The sequence below is a fragment of the Phyllostomus discolor genome, chromosome 1 (assembly GCF_004126475.2).
Source record: "Phyllostomus discolor isolate MPI-MPIP mPhyDis1 chromosome 1, mPhyDis1.pri.v3, whole genome shotgun sequence".
NCBI classification, from domain to species: domain Eukaryota; kingdom Metazoa; phylum Chordata; class Mammalia; order Chiroptera; family Phyllostomidae; genus Phyllostomus; species Phyllostomus discolor.
Genome location: NC_040903.2, coordinates 119,690,152 through 119,711,093, shown reverse-complemented (window position 1 = coordinate 119,711,093; position 20,942 = coordinate 119,690,152). Strand labels below are relative to the sequence as shown.

The 20,942-nt window shown below is 43.4% G+C and overlaps 1 long non-coding RNA gene across 1 annotated transcript; it reads left to right on the top strand.

Annotated features, from left to right (window-relative positions):
* Positions 1-4,427: 4,427 nt before the first annotated feature.
* On the top strand, positions 4,428-20,156 carry LOC118500390. The gene is made up of 3 exons (XR_004902958.1): positions 4,428-4,438; positions 4,906-4,908; positions 20,001-20,156. It is a non-coding gene; the product is annotated as an uncharacterized LOC118500390 (long non-coding RNA).
* Positions 20,157-20,942: the final 786 nt, after the last annotated feature.

Here is a 20,942-nt window from a genome sequence, read left to right as displayed (position 1 = left end):
TTCATTACCTTTTTCATTGACTAATGGAAGGAAACAAACTCAGGAAAACAAGAGGCCCCTTGACCAGGTGGTGGAGCCAAATCTACAGAATGTTAAGCAAGCAAATGTTTCAGACCTGCTGCTAGATTGGGGAATGGATAAATAGAGATCAGTTAACCTTTTCTGCAAAGGGCCAAATGAAAAATATTTCAGGCTTTGTGGGCAATGGAGCCTCAGCTACAATGACTCCATCCGGCCTTTGCCTCCTGAAGGCAACCACAACACTGTGTAAATGATGGGTGTGGCTCTGCCTAATAAAACCCTTTTACAAAAATAGGGAGGTGGCTAGATTTGCCCCACAGGCCAGATTTGCAGACCCCCGGATTATGATGACTGGAGTGTAAAAAATAGTGCTTAGTGAGGAAAGGGTGGGGGTTCACAAAACACCATTCCCCAGAAGCTTCCATGGCCATGCAGCTAGGGCAGTCTGGGAGGCCTCCCAAGGGACTAGGTGTTAACCCTTTCACTATTGGATGTGGGGAGAGGCAGCTTCCAGGGGAGGACCTGGAAGGGTTGTCAGGAGCTTCAGGGAAGCAGCCAACTCCAACAGGTATAAAAAGTTCACCAACATTTTAACAGCTGATGGGGCCATGCAGGATGCTGGCAGGTACCAGCTAGTAACAGCCTGTGCATAGCCTGTGCACAGCCTGGATTCCTGCAGTAAGGTACCACTCCAAGGAAAAGACTGAGAAAAAAACTTAGTCTTTCATAGATGTGAGTTGTTTTTTCTTCCCCCTCAAAAGCTCCAAACAAAATAACTAATACATTTACAAGCAAGAAAGATGAAAAGCCATAAGAAGACAATTACAGCCCTGGCCAGGTGGCTCAGTTGGTTGGAGCATCATCCTGTACACCAAAAGTCTGTGGGTTCGATTTTCAGTCGAACTTAGGGCACAAACTTAGGTTGCAGGTTCAGCCCCTAGTCAGCAACCAATTGATTTTTCTCTCTCTCTCAGTCTCTCTCTCCCTCAATCTCTTTCTCTCTCATCAATAAATATATCCTTGGGTGATGATTTTAAAAAAAAAAGAAGAAGAATATAATGCAGTTAGTAAGCTCCAAGGCCATTTGAAAGTAGGAAGAGAGAGTAGGTGCAGTAAAGTGCTTCCAACTGGGCTCTCTCTAATTACTTAGCTACTCCACTCAGTAATCAGGCTAGCACTAAATCCAGAAAGACCACAATGGCTTATGACCCTGGCAGATGGGGATGCTACAGAAAAAGAGCTCTGTGAAAACCTCAATAAAGAAGATGATATTGTCTTTGAGCCATGCATTGCCCTAACCAGGTGCTCAGGACCCTCCTCATCTTCTCCTACTCCCTCAACACACACACATACACATATGCACCAACTAACCTACAACTTTCCACTCTGCCTGCAAGCCCTCAGCTAGCTACCATTAGAAAGTTATTAGCCCAACTAATCCAGGCTACAGTGTTAAAGAATAGCTGCATGTCTTTTATTGGGTTGGCCAAAAAGCCCATTACATTTTTCTGTACAATGGCTTTCATAGCACTTAGTTGTCTTTAACTTCCTTTGAAACAGTTTGTTAGATTGTATTGTGACAGCTGTCATATCAGCATGCATTTTTTATTTTTTTATTTTTTAAGATTTTATTTATTTATTTTTAGAGAGGGAAGGGAGAGAGAAAGAGAGGGGGAGAGAGAGAGAGAGAGAGAGAGAGAGGGAGACATCAATGTGCGGTTGCTGGGGGCCATGGTCTGCAACCTAGGCATGTGCCCTGACTGGGAATCGAACCTGCGATGCCTGGTTCGCAGCCCATGCTCAATCCACTGAGCTACACCAGCCAGGGCCAGCATGCATTTTTTAAAAAACTTATCAAAATTGGTGAGTTTTCGTGCAGCCATTTCAACAATGAAGATGAAAGAAAATACACAATGTTTTGGCATATTATGCTTTCTTATTTTAAGAAAGGTAAAAATACAACTGAAATGCAAAAAAAAAGATTTGTGCAATGTATAGTTAAGATGCTAAGACTGATCAAATGTGTCAAAAGTGGTTTGTGAAGTTTCTTGGTACTACTGACATTTTAGCCAAATAATCCTTTGCTGTGGGACTGTCTTATGCATTGGAAAATGTTTAGCCACATTTCTGGCCTCTACCCACTAGAAGCCAATAGTGGGAGATAGTCAAGATACTCAAAATATCCAAATTAATAAAGTTATTGGTGAAAATGAAAAATGTGTTTTTTCTTTTACAGAAAAAACATAATGAACTGTTTGGTTAACCTTATACATCTCAGAGGTTTGAGAATTTTTAAGAAGAAGATCTGGAGTGAGCAATTCCTTTACCCAAAAGAAAAATTCTACAGTAGGGAAAAAGATAAGCAGATATATTTAGAAAATCTTAGTCCAGCAGGCTCTCCTTCTAAAATGCGCTACCTTGAAAACTGCCAAACCTTTCCTTGAAAAAAAAAACAACCCTAACTATATATCACACAGGATGATAGAAATTCTGAGGTTTTAATTGAATACTTTGTCCTGAAATCTGGATGTCCAGAACATCAAGAAACTGCGAATAAATTACACCCCACACACAGGTCCTCAGCTTCTTACTTTTTGAAAGGACTGTATGTTAAGGTAACACAGGACTGCGCATGGGGTGTGGGATATGTGGAGACCCATTACAGGGCCGAGATTGTGCCACTTGGAGGCACAAAGGGAAAGAGAAAGCTTTCTTATGGCCCCTGGGCCCTTGGGGACAGCCCACAGGGAACCCTGCTGGCCTTTGTGGGCTCCTCTCCCATCTCTGATGCAGGCCAAGTGCATCTCTGGGTGTTAAGTTGCTGTTTGCGGACTTTAGCTTGAGCCAACAGACAACTAGGCAGTTTCTTTAATCAGACTTTAATCAGTGTCCATTAAAAAAAAAAAAAAAAAAAAAAAAACCCACGTCAAAGCCATTGCACATGGCCTGAAGTCTCAAAAGCAAGATTGAGGCAGGACTGTGCCTGCCTGTTCCCAGACCCACAGTCCCTATGCTCTACCGTGCTCAGCCCATCCTTATCTTTAGACAACAAGCTGTGTCCCTTAAAAATGTGCAGCCTTCAGCTGACCACATTTATTCAGAAGGAGGAATACTAAGCCCTGGCTCCACGCACTTCGATAGTGGTGACCTCAGAGACACCCGGAGATGATGTGCTTCTGGGGCCCTATTTCCTGGTAAATGCAATGAAAGCCTCAAAGTTTGGCCTAATAAAATCCTAACTAAAAAACTCTCTCTCTGACCTTACCTGAAGCACTGTGGAGTGATTTTAAAGCCTGTGCAAAGGCTTTTCACAGAACCATTAAGTTTAGCTAAAGGGGTGGGGGAGGGGAGAGAGGCGCTTTTCCATTTCAAACCGTGAGAGAGCGGTAAGGAAGCCACTATCAGCAATGGGAATTAGATTACTGGCTTCTCTGGCCAAGCACTGAAAATGGGGAGCAGCCTGGGGTGAAGGCTGTGCCCCTTGATAAAGTATGATAATCGCCACCATAGGCAAGAGGATCGTTTTCTAATTAAACTCTCCTTTACCTTCCGGGAGATGTCCTGCCCAGTCAAGAGCCCCAGGACCAAATGACTCCCACAGCTGTGGGAGACAGAATTGCAAAGAAAAATAACCCATTGAATGGGAGCTTTTGCTCCTTGGAAGGAATCGCAGGTGACGTGGCTCCAGGTGGAAAGCCCTTGCTGAGGCTCAGTGGGTCTCCCGTGAGAGAGGCATCCCCACCCGAGGGCCCTCTGCAGGCCCTGTGGCTGCCTCACCCAGCCTCCACTCTGTCACAGCATCCAAATCACTACGTAGTGTTCACAGAGCATCTGAAAGTACGCAAGAACATTGCTGGCATTCAAGGAAGGAACCAAAGAGAGTCTGAGGTTCATGGGGAATATGAGCCTGGAAGGGAATCCAGAGGCCTGTGCTGCAAGCTGAGCAATTGGGTGGCCAGGCCTTGGCTTGAACCGGGCTAGGCCATCTCTGTCTGAGACAGAACCAATCACCTGTGCAGCAGAGAGGATTTGTCTTTGACCCCAGTGCCTCCTGGTGTCAGGGTTTATGGCACCCTCTCCATGCCCCAGACCCTCTTGTGCAGTTTTCTTCTGAGCCTATCTTCTTCCTAAGCAAGATCCCAAGCCTAGAAGGTGCTCCCCTTCTCTGTCAGAACATAGTCTCTGAAGGTGTATTTTTCCCAGGACTTTATTCTCTGTCAGCAAGTTTTTCTGGCTGGCTACCTGTTACCAAGTAAAAATGAAGACAACTTTCTCTTGCTCCATATGTACATGTTCACAGGGCCTTCAAAAATCAATGTCTGAACCCAAAACTGTAGCTCCACAGCTCAAAATGCCAGCACCTCCTCGGACTGAGGAAAGAATTAGTACAGTTGCTTACTGGAACCAAAACGTGGAGGTTAGGCATAAGGCTGGGGCACATCTTTTTGTCACCTGAATGTAACTAGGCCTCACCTTCTCTTAGTAGCTGAAGAACAGCAAAACTGCACAGAACCTTGCAATCAATGCTTGGTGAGCTAAGGGTGGTCAGTGCATTTCAGAAGCAATGACCAGAAGCAATGAAGCAACTCCATCTTGCTGCAATCCGTCTTGTCTTGCAAGTCACACTTCTACTTGGAAAGCATAGAAACTCCCACAGACTCAAACCTAGCACAGGATGACAGGATGGCAGGGCAAGGTACTCATGACCCCTTCAATCCTCCTCAGCTAGAAAACAGCAGAAATTTGGTCAATGAGTTCCAATGTGAAGTTCACAAATTCTGAAATTATTCTTTACAATTCATACACATCTATATATTTTCCTGTTGTGTTATATTGTATTTTGGCTCTGGAAAGGTGAATGTTCTGGGTCTCCTGGTGATTAAGTTGGTGAGGAAAGGACTATAGTACTCAGTCAGAAAGAAGAGTGTAGAGTTAAAATGAAAGAGTCAGGAATCCTGCCTTGGATTCAAAAAGAACTCCCCTTCTGAAGCAGTGAATGCATAAGGTACACTGAGGCACACTTACCAACTGAGACAAAGGAGCCAGGGTGAGGGAGGTGGGCAGGTGGATGGATGGATGATGAATAGAAGACAAACACTGAGGATAAAAAATAGACCCAGCATCCTCAGCAGACTACCCAGGCTGTGGAGAAGGTAAGAAGATAGCATAGAAAATGTCATCCAACCACCAAGACAAATTCTTTCTTAATATCAAAATACCTATACCTAAACTGCTACATGAGACCTAGTACAGCAACATTGTTTAAAAAAAAATGAGAAGTAGTTTGATTACTTCAATAAGATCTCCGTCTTCCCCTCACCTCTTTAGAATATGTAACAATTTTTCCATGGCCATCAATAAAAATCAAACAAACAAAAGACTATTCCTTTTGACTGCGGAAGACAGAGTGTGAAGCACAGCAGAGAGGCAGGCAGGAGAGAGAGGGAAGAGCAGCTTCGGGGAGGAGCAATGGGACAGAAAGAAAGTTGAAAGGAAGGCCTCTCGTCAGCATGCAGCCTCAAGATCCCTGAGACACACAGCTTCAAGGACCAGGTCTGAACCGAGGGGGACTCTTCAGTAGACAGCAGTCAGCTATTCTGAAACTCGAGGGTGCTGATACAGTGTGTGGAGGTGAAAATGAAGAGTCCCAAACTGCATTGCCAGGTGCTCCCTCTCCCAGTTTCTTCACCTCTCCCATCCAAACAGCATCAGCTGACTATGGAAGCACAAACTGAAAACAAGAAAAATTACTCGAAAGAGAGATCTATCTATAAGGGCTGATCTTAAAGTATTCAGAACAGGATTGAGTACCACTCACTTCCACCAACGTGCTTGACAACTTCTTGTTTTCCGGGCCCACTCCAAAAATATGGTGCCCTATTAAGTTCTATATTCATAGGGTTTTAAGACTGATCCTTGTAATGTCTCTTTAGAGTATCTGAATAAATCATATCTTCTTCATTTCGCTTGCTTAGCAGCTTGAATATCTTACTGCTAAACGAGAGAAGCAACTTAGAATGGCTATACCCAGAAAACTCAGACTTGTATTTAGTAGGGAAGCCTGAGTTTGTCTTACAAGAGTGCTGCCTAGTGTCTATCTCTTGAACTGCACCCAATTTTTCTTGAGGTATAGGACATAACATTATTTGTTGTGGTATAGAAAACTCTCTTTATGCAATGCTGAAGTGTATATGTAGACATGTTTTTGAAAATAAAATTAAATTCCCATTATCTTATGTGTATTTCAAATATATCTTCACTTTGAAATCGTCCCTGAGACATTATAAAGATCACAGTTCAAAATACAGCAAATCTTTTAAAATTACACATTTACTAAGAAAAATAGTTCCCAACAGACTTTTCAATCATTATCATACTGTGCTTAAACCATCAGAGACAGTAGTAGTTGCTAAAGAATAGTCTCAACTCCCTAGAGAAATATTTGTGGGTTTTTCTAGGAAAAAACAGTATTTCTTACAGAGCACATATTAATAATGATGATGATGACACACTGACTACATGCTTGACATTGTAGAAGACACATTACCTACATTATTCCCATTTAGTTCACACTTAATATTTACAAATTGCTTAGAACAGCATCTGGCATATAATAAGTGACATGAAAGTGATGTTACATAAGTACCCTAAATATCTTGCAGTTTAGGTGTTATTATCTGTGTTTACATATAAGAAACCTGAGTGCAGAGAGGTTGAGTACCTTGATCAGGGTTATACACTTGTAACTGGTGCGTCTAGCACACAGCCCAGGTATAGCAGACTCCAAAAGGCTATGCACCACACCGTTTTGCCTCTCCTGTACACCTCCCTATACAATGGCCCCTGTCTTCTAGCTCTGCTGTAACAAAGTACCAGAGACTGGGTGCATTCACCAACAGAAATTTATTTTCTCACAATTCTGGAGGTTAGAGGTCTAAGATCCAGGTGTTGGCAGAATTGATTTCTTCCGCAGGTTTACAGATATGTTGGCAAATCACCATAACTACACCTAGATATCCTTTCTCCTAAGAGGTAACTGCTGTTCTGCCCCATCTTCTTTCTCTGTGTCTCCTCCCCCAAAGCCAAAGTTCGCTGATAACCAGAAGGGGCATACCACCCACTATACTGGCTTCCGGGCCCTGACACTCTGTGCTGTGACCAAACACATCTGGTTAATGCACTCATGCCTCCACATTCATGTAGAGCTGTGATTTTTTTTAAACAAACACATAATCTTCCAAGTAGCCTGTTTATGTAGCTATGTGCTGCTTCCAACAATAGTACATGCTGATTCACAAAACATTTTGGAAATTCTTTATTACAGTTAATTGAAAGGCTTATAACATATATTCTTTTGTCTATCCCAACTATCTGAAAATTATTTTCTTTAAAGAATGATGACCAAGAATAAATAGCTAAATAAATTTCATAGCTAAAGCCACTAGATAATGTGGAGAATGTGCTTATTACAACCACTTTTTCACCCAAAATGTCCATAAAGTACTGAGGATGAATTTTTAAATGCACGTGGCTCATAACACTAGTTCTGAAGGTAGAATAAAACTTCCCATTATGTTTGAAGCAACACCAATGCTACATTAAATGTGTACCATTGGTCCTATGGGGATCACTTAAGACAATTGCTTGGATTAACATCAGGGGTACAGGACATAACAGAGACTGTGGCTCTCAGCTCGCTCCCCACCCCACATGCAAATTAACACCATTTGAACCTAGAAGAACAACTTTTGGAACTCCAAGACCTATAATAGAGTTGTCAGAACGACATGGAAAGAACTGCATAGATTGTGAGATAATCCATAGAGCACTGTAAGTTTTTATTTACACAGAAAATTAAAGCAGGGACCATAAGCATCTTGACATCATGAGGAAAAAAACATCATTTACCTCCTCCACTCCAACACCATTTTTTCCATCTATTCCTGAATAGAATATTTATGCAAAAAAATCAGGCTTTATACTTTGTAGATTATGTCACTTCTAAGAAATGTATAAAGTACTTGGCATAAGAAAAGTTCTCATAAAAGGTAGCTATTATTATTAAGCTTCCTATCACCTATGCTGAGCTGGGTTGAAGTACAATGTTATCTCTGTTCTTAAGAGAGACTATGTCTGGCCACAGAGGTGCCACCACAGCTTCTGGGGAATGTGGGGCCGTGTTCATGCTGATAGGAACTTGGTCTCCTCAGGACCCACTGGGGAGATGCCACTGGGGGAGGAAAGAAAGCAAAAACTCTCACAGTTTTCTGCACTCCCTCTGCCCCCGACAGGCCTGGTGCTTCCCTGGGTGGCTCTGCACAGCGTGGCGAGCCCCCTCCTCTGGGAGCTTGCGACTCAGTCTTTCTCTGTGGAGCCACTGCTGTCAGGAGTTCCCATAGTAATTCTCTTCAGTCATTTTTCCATTAGTTGTTCAGATTAAGTCCAATTATTACATCACTACATGCTTCTCAAACTAAAGGATGTATAGCCCCAGTTCTGTGGAGGGAGAATGCAAAACAGAGTGTTCCATACACCTTTCTGGAACATCCAGTTTATTACAAGGTTTGGAAGAATCCAGTACTTTCTTTATTTTGCATAAACTATTCATTAACAGACAAGGCCTACAGATTTTTTTCTCCCTGGACACACCCACAGTTCGACCCCAGCGGCCTGTGGTCTTGGTGTGCCAGCCTCGAACACGAAGACCCCAGAAGTGGCCGGCCTTCTGCAGGCCTGAATTTTCTTCACTTACTCCAGGTCTTCACTAAGCTTGTTGTCCAGACCATTGGCCAGGACCTGGCTGTGTTTCCCATCCTTCACGTCCTTCTGTCTATTCGAGAACCAGTCTGGACTCTCATACTGAAGTGTGGGTTCCACATAATGGTGATCACCCATTCCACCTCTTCCTCTGTGAGCCTTCCTGCCTGCTGGGTGAGGTTGCTGTCTGCTTTCCTCAGCACCATGTGAGCACATCTTCGCCCCACACCCTGCACCGCAGTGATGGCAAAGGCTATTTTCCGTCGCCCATCAATATTGGTATTGAGTCCTTGCAAATGTGCTGGAATTCTCAGGAATCACTAGAGATATGGCTGCAGCAGCGTGTAGGCCTCCTGTGGAAGAGGAGAATCCAGTACTTTAATCGGAACCACCCCCTCTCCCACAAACAGGGAAGAGGAGCAGAGGGGGGGAGAAGGGCTCCAGGACAAACAGTTCAGCCCTGATATTCCACCCAAGTAGGGGTAGAGGGGTGAACCTGCAGTGAGGGTGGCCTCTCCTTTTGTCCCTCAGGGGGCTCCAGGCCATCCTCTAAGCTCAGCAGGTGTTTTGGGTATGATGCTTTCTAAAAGCCATGGAGACAACAGGCACCCTCCTTGTTTGAATCCCGTGTGGAGAACGCTGGGGCAGTCTACACCTCCGTCAACTGCTGGACCAGTCCTGTTGCACAGGGGTCCTTCACACAATGCTGTACACCTTGCATTGCTTCCCCCTCACGGCTGTTGGTGTCCAGCCTCTGGTCAATCTTCCGAACCACGTGGCCAGCCTCCCTGGAGCTCAGCATCTTCTAGTTCAGCATTTTAAATGCAGGGAGTGTGGCCTGACCCACAGTTTTTAACTGTGACCCTGTCTTGGTCATCCACAATTTATATTGGACTTTACTTGGGTCCAGTTACCATGCTGCTTCTTGGTGGACAGCCTACAGCAGTGATGTCTTAACAATAAAGTTCAAGAACCTCCTAGCCAACCCCTGCCAGCCCTGATTGTAGCCAGGGTGCCCAGCATGTAGGGAGTTTTCCTTGTTGGTACCCTCTGCAGTTCTGCTGCTGCTGCTGCTGCTGCTGCTGTGAAAGGAGGGGAAATCCCAAGGACCATGCTGGGGGGCTGAGCAGGGGTGGCAGTCCTTAACTCCAGGCTGGTTGGAGACTGGCAGGCTCTTTGCCTCCTGGCATGATGGCTTGTGAGGTAGAGAAGGACTGCAGCTGTTGAAGCCCAGGCAAGGGAAGGGCCTTACTGTGGTGGTACAGCCTTCCCCCTTAGGTTCCTGGCGCTCAGAATCAGGCATGTGGCCATCACTCTGTCATACCTCCTGCATATTATCCATATCCTGGATCTGGTCCCACTCAAACCCCAGGTTCATCATTACCTTGGTCACCCAGGGGTCCATGTTGTCATTGGGTGGCTCGCTGTAAGGTCTGAGTTCCTCCTTCTGTCCCAAGTTTAGTTCTTCTGTCCCTGGGGTTGAGAGTTGAGAGTTATTAATTTCTTGAAGAGTTTTTCACACTCAAAAAGAAAAGGGGGACATGGCAGTGCCTGCTCAGTATCCTCTGTCGCAGCTCCCAGAAGTCCTCTCCCATGGAAGGCAGGCTTCCGGTGACCATCTTGCACACAACACCCCCAAGCTTCATACAGTGGCCCTGTGGCTGTCACAGGTTTGGTGCAGGAAGAGCCCTGGGGCAGAGTAAGGGAGGCTGCCACCGAACATGCTCAGCTTATGACCAAAAACTTCAGTACCAAGGCCTGAGTCTGCAAGTTTGACTTTCAGCTCAGCATCAGAAAGCATGTTCTCTGGCTTTGGGTCCCAGTGGATGATGCCCCTCTGGTGGCAGTAAGCACAGTGGCTACCAGCTGCTGAAACACAGCTTGGGCCCCATTCTCAGTCATGCAGCCATGGCCCTGCAAGTAATAGTACATGTCTCCTTTGCTTACATGCTCCGTAACAAGGAATAATGTGTCCTTGGTGTCAATCACCTTGGATAACTTCACAATATCCAGGTGATTGGAGGCTTCATGTGGTGGACTTCTCAGAAAAGCCTGAAGGAGCACTGCTGAGTAACAGCTTTGACAGCCACCCCTGTCCCAGCCAGACTGTGCCAGGCCAACCTCACCTTGGCAAATGTTCCCAGGCCAGTAGTGTTCAGGAGCTTATGGCAGCCAAACTGGGGGTCCTCAGCAGTAGAGACGGCTGCAAAGCCGTGAGACATGGTGACCTGCTAACTACATAATGGACAATATTAACTGTTAACACTAAGTATGTTAGAAAATAACACTAACTATACTAACTGTGCTAACTAATACTGACAATGCTAGCTATGCTTACCAATACTAATAAATATACCAACTATACTATGCTGATACTAATAGTAACAGTGCTAACTATGCATACTAACTATGCTAATAAACAAAGCTAACTATAATAATGATACCCATACTATCTTAGTCTGACAGCGGTCAGAGGGGAGAGAAGAGGAAATTTCAGGGGGGAATGGGTAGGGATTACAGGAACAAATTTGGAGGACACATGGACAAAAACTAGGGGTGGGGGGTAATGGGGGGAAGGGGGGAAGGGTTGGGTGGGTGGACTGGAATGGGAGTAGGGGGGAGAAAACTGTACTAGAACAATGATTAAAATAAAAAAAAACAATGTTGACAATATTAAAATTTTTAAACAAAATATGAGAAAAAGAACAAAGAAAAGAAAAAAAGAAAAATTGAGAAAAAGAACATTTAAAAAGAAGAAAAAGGAAAAATGAGGGGAAAAAGAGTAAAGACAAAAGAAAAAATAATCAAAAACAAAGAAAAAGAAAACAAGCTAACTGTCCCAAGTTCAACAGGGAACCACAGATCACCTTCTTGGGCCATAAGGATAAAACCTCAGCCCAGCCGGACCTCATATAGGAGTTTATTGTAATTCTATCACTATGGTACCTTGAGATCTGAGCAAGATACAAACCATTGCAGCTGGGGATAAACCACAGTGGTTTTCTTTGTTTTGGTGTCAAGACCCTTTTACTCAAAAAATAAATAAAAATAAAAAAGAAACGATACAGAGCTTTTTATTTATGTGAAATATTAAAGATTGACTGTACTTTATTAGAAATTAAAATCTGACCCTGGCCAATTAGCTCAATTTTCTCTCTCTCTCTTTCTCTCTCCACCTCTCCCCCTCTCTAAAACCAATAAATAAAAAATTATTTTAAAATATTAAAATCTGTAGGATCCTGTGGTGGCCTTTTCATTTATAATTTGAAAATCTGTAATAATTCTTGTCTCTTTAAAAACCTTGTAGTGGCTACACTTAAAATATTCAATTCCTTTTCCTTCAACTTTGGTCTCAAAATGATGCTAAAACTTAACTGATATCACAATGCCAAAGAAGTTGGACCCAAAGAGAAACACACCAAGGCACATCATCATTAAGTTACCCAAGATTAAAGATAAGGAGATAACCTTAAAAGAAGCAAGAGAAAAGGAGACAGTTACCTACAAAGGAGTTCCCATCAGACTGTCAGCTGATTTCTCAAAAGAGACCTTACAGGCAAGAAGGGGCTGGAAAGAAGTATTCCAAGTCATGAAAGGCAAGGACCTAAATCCAAGATTGCTCTATCCAGCAAAGCTATCATTTAGAATGGAAGGGCAGATAAAGTGCTTCCCAGACAAGGTAAAGCTAAAGGAGTTCATCATCGCCCAGCCATTATTATATGAAATGTTAAAGGGACTTATCTAAGAAAAAGGTTATCAAAAATATGAACAATAAAATGACAACAAACTCACAACTATCAACAAATGAAACTAAAAGAAAAGAAAAATAAATAATACAAAAACTAAGCAAACAGCCAGAACAGGAACAGAATCAGGCAAATGGACATCACACAGAGGGAGTTCAGTGGGGAGGGGGAAGGGAGGAATGGGAGGGAAAGGTACAGGGAAGAAGCATAATTAGTAGGCACAAAATAGACGGGGAGAGACAAAAATGGTATAGGAAACAGAGAACTCAAAGAAGTTATATGTACAACCCATGGATGTGAACTGAAAGTGGGGGAAGTGCTGGAAGTTGAGGGGCAGGGTGGAGAGGAGATAAAGGGGAAAAAATTGGGAAAACTGTAATAGCATAATCAATAAAAATACTTAAAAAAGAAAGTGTTCTGTTGCATAAAATAAGGTACGTTATTAACATCTATAAAGCTGAGAGGAGGTAGCTTTCATCGTATTTTTGCCAACAAGATCATGAGCAGATTTGTTATCATAAACCTTGGAGACCAGAGGATAGTGGAGTGGCATATTCAAAATGATGAAGAAAAAAAACTGTCAAACAAGAATCCTATATCTGGCAAAACTATTCAAAAATAAGGGAGCCATTAAGACATTCCCAGATAAATCAAGCTGAGAGAGTTCTTTACCATAGACTTGCCTGGCATGGGCATGCTTCACAATGGAATGAAAGGACTCTGGACAGCAAGCAACTCAAAGCCTTAGGAAGAAATAAAGATCTCTACTCAAAGTAAATTTATGGGCAATTATAAAAGTTAGTACTGTTGTAACCTTGATTTTTATCTCTATGTGTTGTGTTCTTCTTGATTTAAGAGACTAATGTATTGAAGAAATAATTGTTAGTCTATGTTTTGGGACACAAAGCATAAAGGTGTAATTTTGTGGCATCAGTAACTAACTGGGTGGGGTTAGAGTTGTGTAGGATCATTGCTTATATGTTCTTGAGTCAAGCTGCTACAAATTCACATGAGTGTTATAACTTTAGGATGGTAGGTATTCAAATGACTAAAACATAATTCTTATATATGAGATCTGTCTGGAAAAAGTCCAGCCATGGTTAATATAATGAGAATGGTTTGTGTAACATTGATGTAACCTGGCAGCCAAGGAGAGTGGACTGAGATGCACATGTGTAAACAATGATGACTTCACTGCACTAGTCAGTGGGGGTGGTAGACACCATTGAGTGAGCAAGTGTACTGTGTTGCTGTCACATTCAAAATGATTGAGTGAGTAGAGCAATGAATCTGCATCCAATTTTGTGTTAAGCTTGAACTTTCCTCCATGGAAACTACTCAGGTGATTCAGAAGGCCACAGCTATGGGTAACTGGTGATTGGCAGCTTCATCACAACAGCGCACCTGTTCATGAATCACATCTCATGCAGAGGTTGTTGGCAAAACATCCAATCACCCAGGTGATTCAGCCTCCTTAGAGCCAGATTTGTCACCCTATAACTTCTGGGTTTTCCCAAAATTAAAGTTCCCTTTGAAATGAAAAGGATTTCAGACCATCAGTGAGATTCAGGAAAATATGACAGGACAGCTGATGGCAACTGGGAGAACTGTGTAAGGTCCCAAGATTCCTACTTTGAAGGGAACTGAGGCATCATTGTCCTATGTACAAGGTTTTTTGTATCTTGTATTTTCTTCAATAAATGTCTCTATTTTTCATATTACATGGCTGGATAACTTCTGGACAGATCTTGTGTATTTTGTCTGCATTTATGGTTCCTGGCTCACAGCTCCTAAAATCCTTGAAATTTCCTGAGCAGTAAAAACAATGGGATCATCTTTTGTTATAATATTTGGTCTCTTGTCCTCAGTTCTTGAAATCAGAACCATAAAGGTAAAATGAGTTTCTTGTTAGTCATAATAAGCCCCTTTCTACAACACCTGGGTTTATGTTAATAAGATGAAAGGGCTGGTTGCCAGGGGAACAGTCTTGACTAGAGAGTTGAAACTTTCAGTTCTACCCCCTGATTTCCAGGATGGGGAGGAGTAAAGGAGGTTGAATAATCACCAATGGCCAATGAGTTAGCCAATCATGACTGTGTAATGAGGCCTCTAAGAAACCCAAAAGAAAAGGGTTCAAGGAGCTTCCATGTAGGGAAACCAGAGTGCTTCTATATGCCACAGTGCCAGATACCAAACACCACAGGGACAGAAGCTCTTTTGTCTGGGGCCTCGCTCTACATATCGCTTCATCTAGCTGTTGGTCTGTGTTCTTTAGTATCCTAGATAATAAAATGGTAAACTAGTAAAAGAAAAAAAAAGAGAGAGAGGGAGGAAGAGACTAAGTCTAAGATTACCAAATTATGAAATTCTGACAGTTTTCATAAATTCTGTTCTATTTATATAACACATTTATATATTTTATAGTATAATACATGTTTATATTGTATGTACTTCATATAATAAATATATTTATAATCTATTTTATGTAATATATGTATTTCTTTTAATATGATATATATTTGTATTTTATATATCTGTTTAAAATATACAGTCATATATAACTTATTCTTATTTATTTATGTTTTATATAACAAATATTTGTTACATATACTTTAAATATTAATATATATTTACATAGATCTATATGTATAGATTATTTACAGCTTTCTACAAGTGGATTTAGTTGAAGCCAATCATTTCTCCTACTTCTGAAAACGCTGAGGTAGGGAAGCACTAGAAGCCCTGGTGCTCTTTGCAAAACATGTGAAGGACTAAGGAAAACATGATGAAGGCTCCTCGGTTTCTGCCATTGCTTCTATCTTTGTCCCCTTTTCTTTCTATTTTTGGGGAACTAGCTCTACCTCTCTCAGCCCCTCCCCCCCATATTTCAACTATGCAAGAAACCGTAAGGTTTACAAAAACAGTCCTCAGGAAACCTGTACCATGGTATGGTTTTCTGGACCTCACACAAGGGGCACATAAACCAGAACAGCCCACACATTCGAGTGTAACTAACAGAGAGAACCACAGGAGGAGAGCTCCTCTGGCCCTGCCGGATCCAGCCAACCCTGCCCCTGAGCAGAGGAGCCTGGCCTGGTCTGCCCAAGCTCCCTGGTTCAGGTCAGCTGAAGAAAAGCTTCCAGCTCTGTTTGACACCATGAAATGAATTTATTCATTCACACAGCTTACAAAATTTATATTAACCAAAAAATCACATTATATTACAGCAGGTGTTTGCAATTTAGCAACATTATATCTGTAAGTCCCTGGGCCCACAGGAAAAATAACGTAAGCCAGATCAGCAGTCTCCCCGGTAACATTCATCTGTTCCTTGATCAGTCATTTTCTAGGTGTTCAAGTGTTCCCGGAATAGAAAATGTCAATGATTTAAGAACTATTTAGGGGAGAACTTAAAGCAGATACAATTCTACACACTTGCATAGATATTTTGGCGGTTGCCCTTTGTCAGAGGAGCAGCACTGTTACAGAACAGCAAGCGGGGCCTTGGGATGATACACTTACTGAAAGAAGCCCCCAGGTCCATTATGTCTGCCGCCAGAGGAAAGATGTCTCTCAATGCCAGACATTCGTGAAAAGGAAAGGGAATGTTTATTTAATGCTATACAAACTTAAAGTAGTGACCTAATGTCTTCATCAAAAATCCTAAAGTCTCTTAAAAAACCCACAAACAGACACAGTCCTTCCTTCCCCCCTTGCCCAGTCCAGAGTACCGTATCTCAGGAAAGGAAATAGAAGTCCATGGCTCAGGCAGTCCTCTGGTTATTCCCAGTCATTAATCCGTCTTGACTGGGAAACCTCCCTGGGTTGCTGGCACCCTCAGCTGTGCCACTGGGATCTCTGCTAAAACCCCTTCTAAAGCTGCAGGGGTCCCTACTCTGGCACAGGCACGTGGTCCTCTCTCCCAGGGCCACGGGAGTCCCCACACAGCCAAAACTGCGTGCTTCTCCCCACAAAGCTGCAGAGGGGGGCAGGGCAGGGGGCACCACTCTGCCAAAGCCAAGTGGCGATTCTCTGCTAAAGCCGCATGGTGATTCTCTCTCGAAGGTCTGCGGGAGTCCTCACTCTGCTAAAGATGCATGGTTCTCCCTCCCTCTCAATAGCTGTGATCCTCTCTGCACTGCCACAGCCACATGGTTCTCCCTCCAATGGCTGCCAAGTCCGGGTTGAAATCCCTGCGCCAATCTTCCTCTGCAGCCCCATTTCTGACTCCTCCTACAATCGGCTACACATGCCAGCATTCATATCCTTCCAGCTTTACTGGGCTGCCATCCTGAGTCTGGGCAGGCGTGGCCCCGTGTCACGGAGCCAATCATCTCCAAGCTCCCATGCAGACACTGTAACTCGGGGACCTGCCCCTCTGTTACATCTTAGTGAGGAAGTTACTCCCATTCCCCTGGCTCAGAGCTTGGCCACAGCTATTTAACACATCTGTGTAACCAGTCAAAGGCTATAGATATGTTAAATGACCACACCAGAGGTCAGCTGCAAGGCTGTTGCTATGTGAAACAGCTCTCAATGGCCCTGCTCCATTTGTCCCTTCCCCCAACCCACACCTGGGGGGCAGTGAGGACATCCTAATATTTCCTGAACACCTTGAGTTCTGGACCCCATTTCAAATCCCTATTTGGGGCGCCCCCCTCTTGGCTGCACCCTGTTACAGCACCACTGTTCCACAGAAGCACAGCCTGAGAGCAGCTGGTTTTCATACACCATTCCCAACATCTTTACTGGTTACATTTCCCAAATGGAAACCGCCTCTAGAAGGCAGTAACTCAATGACCCTAATTAACCCAAAAGGGATACACCTGGGTAGATGTAGCCAGCCTCAGAAGACAATATTTCTGTCCTCTGCATAATGAATCAAAGGGCATTAGCTGTACTATAAACATAGCCTAGGGCAGAGATTAAGTGACTTTCCTGGAATTCAGAAGAGATGAAGAACCCCTTGGCTCAGAAAAAAATATGCAGGGATTAAGAACTAACACAAGATAAGAAGGGGAATGTATTTTTATTACTAACTATACTTTCTTGTTAATATACTGAAAACCCTCCATGCCAGTGGCTCCTGTTTGGAAAAGTTAAAGGACAGGAAAATTCTGCACACAGAGCCAAGTTGATAAATTCTAATTTAAATGCTAATTGGGTACAGGAAAGTTACCTAGGTCTTTAGTACACTCAGAGTTTGGACCTAACTACAGTTCTGACCCTCATTTTGAATGTCAAAACCCTGCCTTGCTTTGTGTCAGCAGCCTAATTAAAGAAACACCAGGAAAGTAAAACCAATAACCTTGTTAAATTACACCATTTTCCCAAAACCTTATCAATAGCAAACAGGATAGCCAAATTCTAAGGATGGCATGAGGAAAAATACATCCCCAGGGGCTTACAACAAGCTATAGTGACCCTCATGGAAGACTTCAAAGCCAAACCGAACCTTGCCCTACATAGACCAACAATGAACTAATAGTTCACTATGAACTAGAGCAAGAATCCCCAGCAGCCTGTGGCTCCCTCCTCCCCCTGGGACCTCTAGCAGCAAGGCTCCAGGCCTAACAGAACCTTGAGGAAAAAATGTTTTACTTCATTGTTAGGAGGTAGGAAGGACTTCACACTTAAGATAAGGTTTTTGTGAGCCTTTTTGCAGTTTGCTGTTCCTGAGTCCAGAGCAAAATTCAAGCCCCAAGACAAGGAAAATACTTTGTTCTTTTACAAGAAAACAGCGAACACACACACAACACCCTTAGTGCATCTCTGTGGGCCCCAGAAGTTAACCCAGATTCCCAGGTCTGCCATTTATTGCTAAGGCTATGGACAGAGATCTGGAGCAATGTGAAGACCAACCTCTCCAGTTCTCCTACTAACACAGCAGTGGTCAGGGAGAATGCTGAGGACCTTCAAATTAACAGAGAGGATCCACCAGCTGGACAAAGTCCTCTGCAAAAGATAGGCAGCCCAGGACTTCCGGTCTCGTGGCATAGACAGAAATGACTCGCCTCTTCACTCAGCCACACCCAAAACTACTAAAATACAGAACAACCATCACTCAGAACCATCAGAAATTAAGTTGAATGGTAGTCTGACGACTACAGAATTAAAGAAACTACATCCATCCACACTGGAAGGAGGGGCACAGATGTGGAATGGGCTAGTCCCACATACACATGTGGTGGATAAAAATTTGGGAGGGGTATCTCGGGATTGAGGAGTCCCAGCCTCACATCAGGGACCCCAGCCAGGGTTCCAGTGTCAGAATGATAAGTCCTCACAACTTCTGGCTGCAAAAATCAGCATGGATTGAGTCAGTGGTAGAAACTTCTGGAGCCCCAAACAGTTCCTTTTAAAGAACCGGTAACCGGAAAGACACCGGCATTCAGGCTGCCTGTCACTACCAAATTCAATAAGCAATGACAAGTACTGAATCTTTTATGGGCACTTTATTCAGATAGCGGTGACTGGAGAAGATGGTGGGTTCATACCCTAACAAACCATCTTCCCTTCTCTTTCCTGGCCAGATCTTTTATAAGGGGGTGGGGGAGGACAAACAAGGTGCAGTGAGGGCTTTGAAATTCAGGGAGGATTAGGTGATCAAAGCTGCAGCATTCCTGTTCTCAGCAGTTAGCCGTTCCCAAGGTGGGGGAAGGGGTGGTGGTCACACAAAAGGTCCCGATGCCTCCAACAGGTCCCCATGTGGTTATCTCTAGCCAGTACCCCAGGAGGTCGGCTGCTTTTCCCAGGAGCCAGGATGGGCCTTATCTATAAGATTCTGAAACTAAAGCTTAACATACACATTACTTGCTAGACTTATAACTTTTTACCTTAAGCTAAAATTTTCCAAGTCTTGAGTCCCCTATCAAACCCAGACATGAACTCACTCAAACTCGCTCCCTCTGGGCTCTAGTGCTGGGTGGCAGCTTGGAAGGTACCAGTGGCATGGTGGGGGAGACTGAGATGTCTGGCAACAAAGTGATTAGGGACCATTATCCCTTTTCTAAAACCTCCCCACAACAGAGCACAGAGCTGACAAGTTGGTGCCATATCTGAGACTCTACCAATCTGGCTAACAACAGTGTTCGACCCACCTTGAGGTCCCCAGAGACTCCAACCCACTCAATTTATAGACCCACCCAAGCTGCTTTTCCATATGAATGACTGGTCTTAACTTATGCTTCACAACTTCCTAAATCCTCTCAAATGAGCAACAGCTGACCTCGAGCCCTGGGCCCAGTGCTAGCAGCAGCCAGAAAAGATTCACAGCTTGGTTTTATCTGGGACTCTCCAAGTCCAACACAAGTAGCAGCCATCTCAGATAGCAGTATAGCTCAGGAAGGGTTGCCCCAGGCAAAACACAGGTGGAAGCTGACCTTGGCCAGCACCACTCAGGAAACCCCAGGACCACTGCACCCAATGGACAGTGAGAGACCATATCAGTGTACCACCACCCTGCCCCTGAACAAGTGATCCTCCACAGAGGGTGGAAATTTGTGGCATGTGGTCACAGCCAATCATTGCAGCTAACTGGCCTGGATAAATCCTTCCCATTGCTCGGCCAACAGCAACCAAGGCTCAACTACAAGAGGAGGGTGTACTCAGCCCACACAAAGAGTGCACCTCTTGTACCCAGCTTGGGTTATAAGGGACGCTATGCCACTAGACCCTACAGGACACCTACTACATTAGGCCACACTACTAACACATGGAGTCAAAGCAGGTCTACCTAATACATAGAAACAAACACAAGAGGCTGCCAAAATGAGGAGACTAAGAAACATGGCCCAAATAAAAGAACAGATCAAAACTTTAAAAAAAGAGCTAAGTGAAATGGAGATAAGCAATTTATCAGATGCAGAGTTCAAAACACTGGTTATACAGATGTTCAAGGAACTTATTGAGAACCTCAATAGCATAAAAAGATCCAGCCTGAAACAAAGGATACACTAACCAAAAAAAGAACAATTTACAGGGAAACAACAATAGAGTGGATAAAGCTGAGAATCAAATCAAAATGATTTAAACATAAGGAAGCAAAAAACAACCAATGAGAACAAGAAATAAAAAAAGAATCCACAAAAATGAGGATAGTATAAACAACCTCTGGGACAACTTCAAGAGGTCCAACATTCGCATTATAGGGGTGCCAGAAGGAGAAGAGAAAAAGCAAGAAATTGGAAACCTATTTGAAAAAATAACAAAAGAAAACTTCCCTAATTTGGTGAAGGAAATAGACATACAAGCTCAGGGAGTACAGAGAATCTTAAGAAGACAGATGCAAAGAGACCCACTCCAAACACATCATAATTGAAATGCTAAAGGTTAAAGGTAAATAGAGAGTCTGAAGAGCAGCAAGAGAAAAGAAGTTACTTTCAGAGGAGGTCTCATGACTCCCAGCTGATTTCTCAA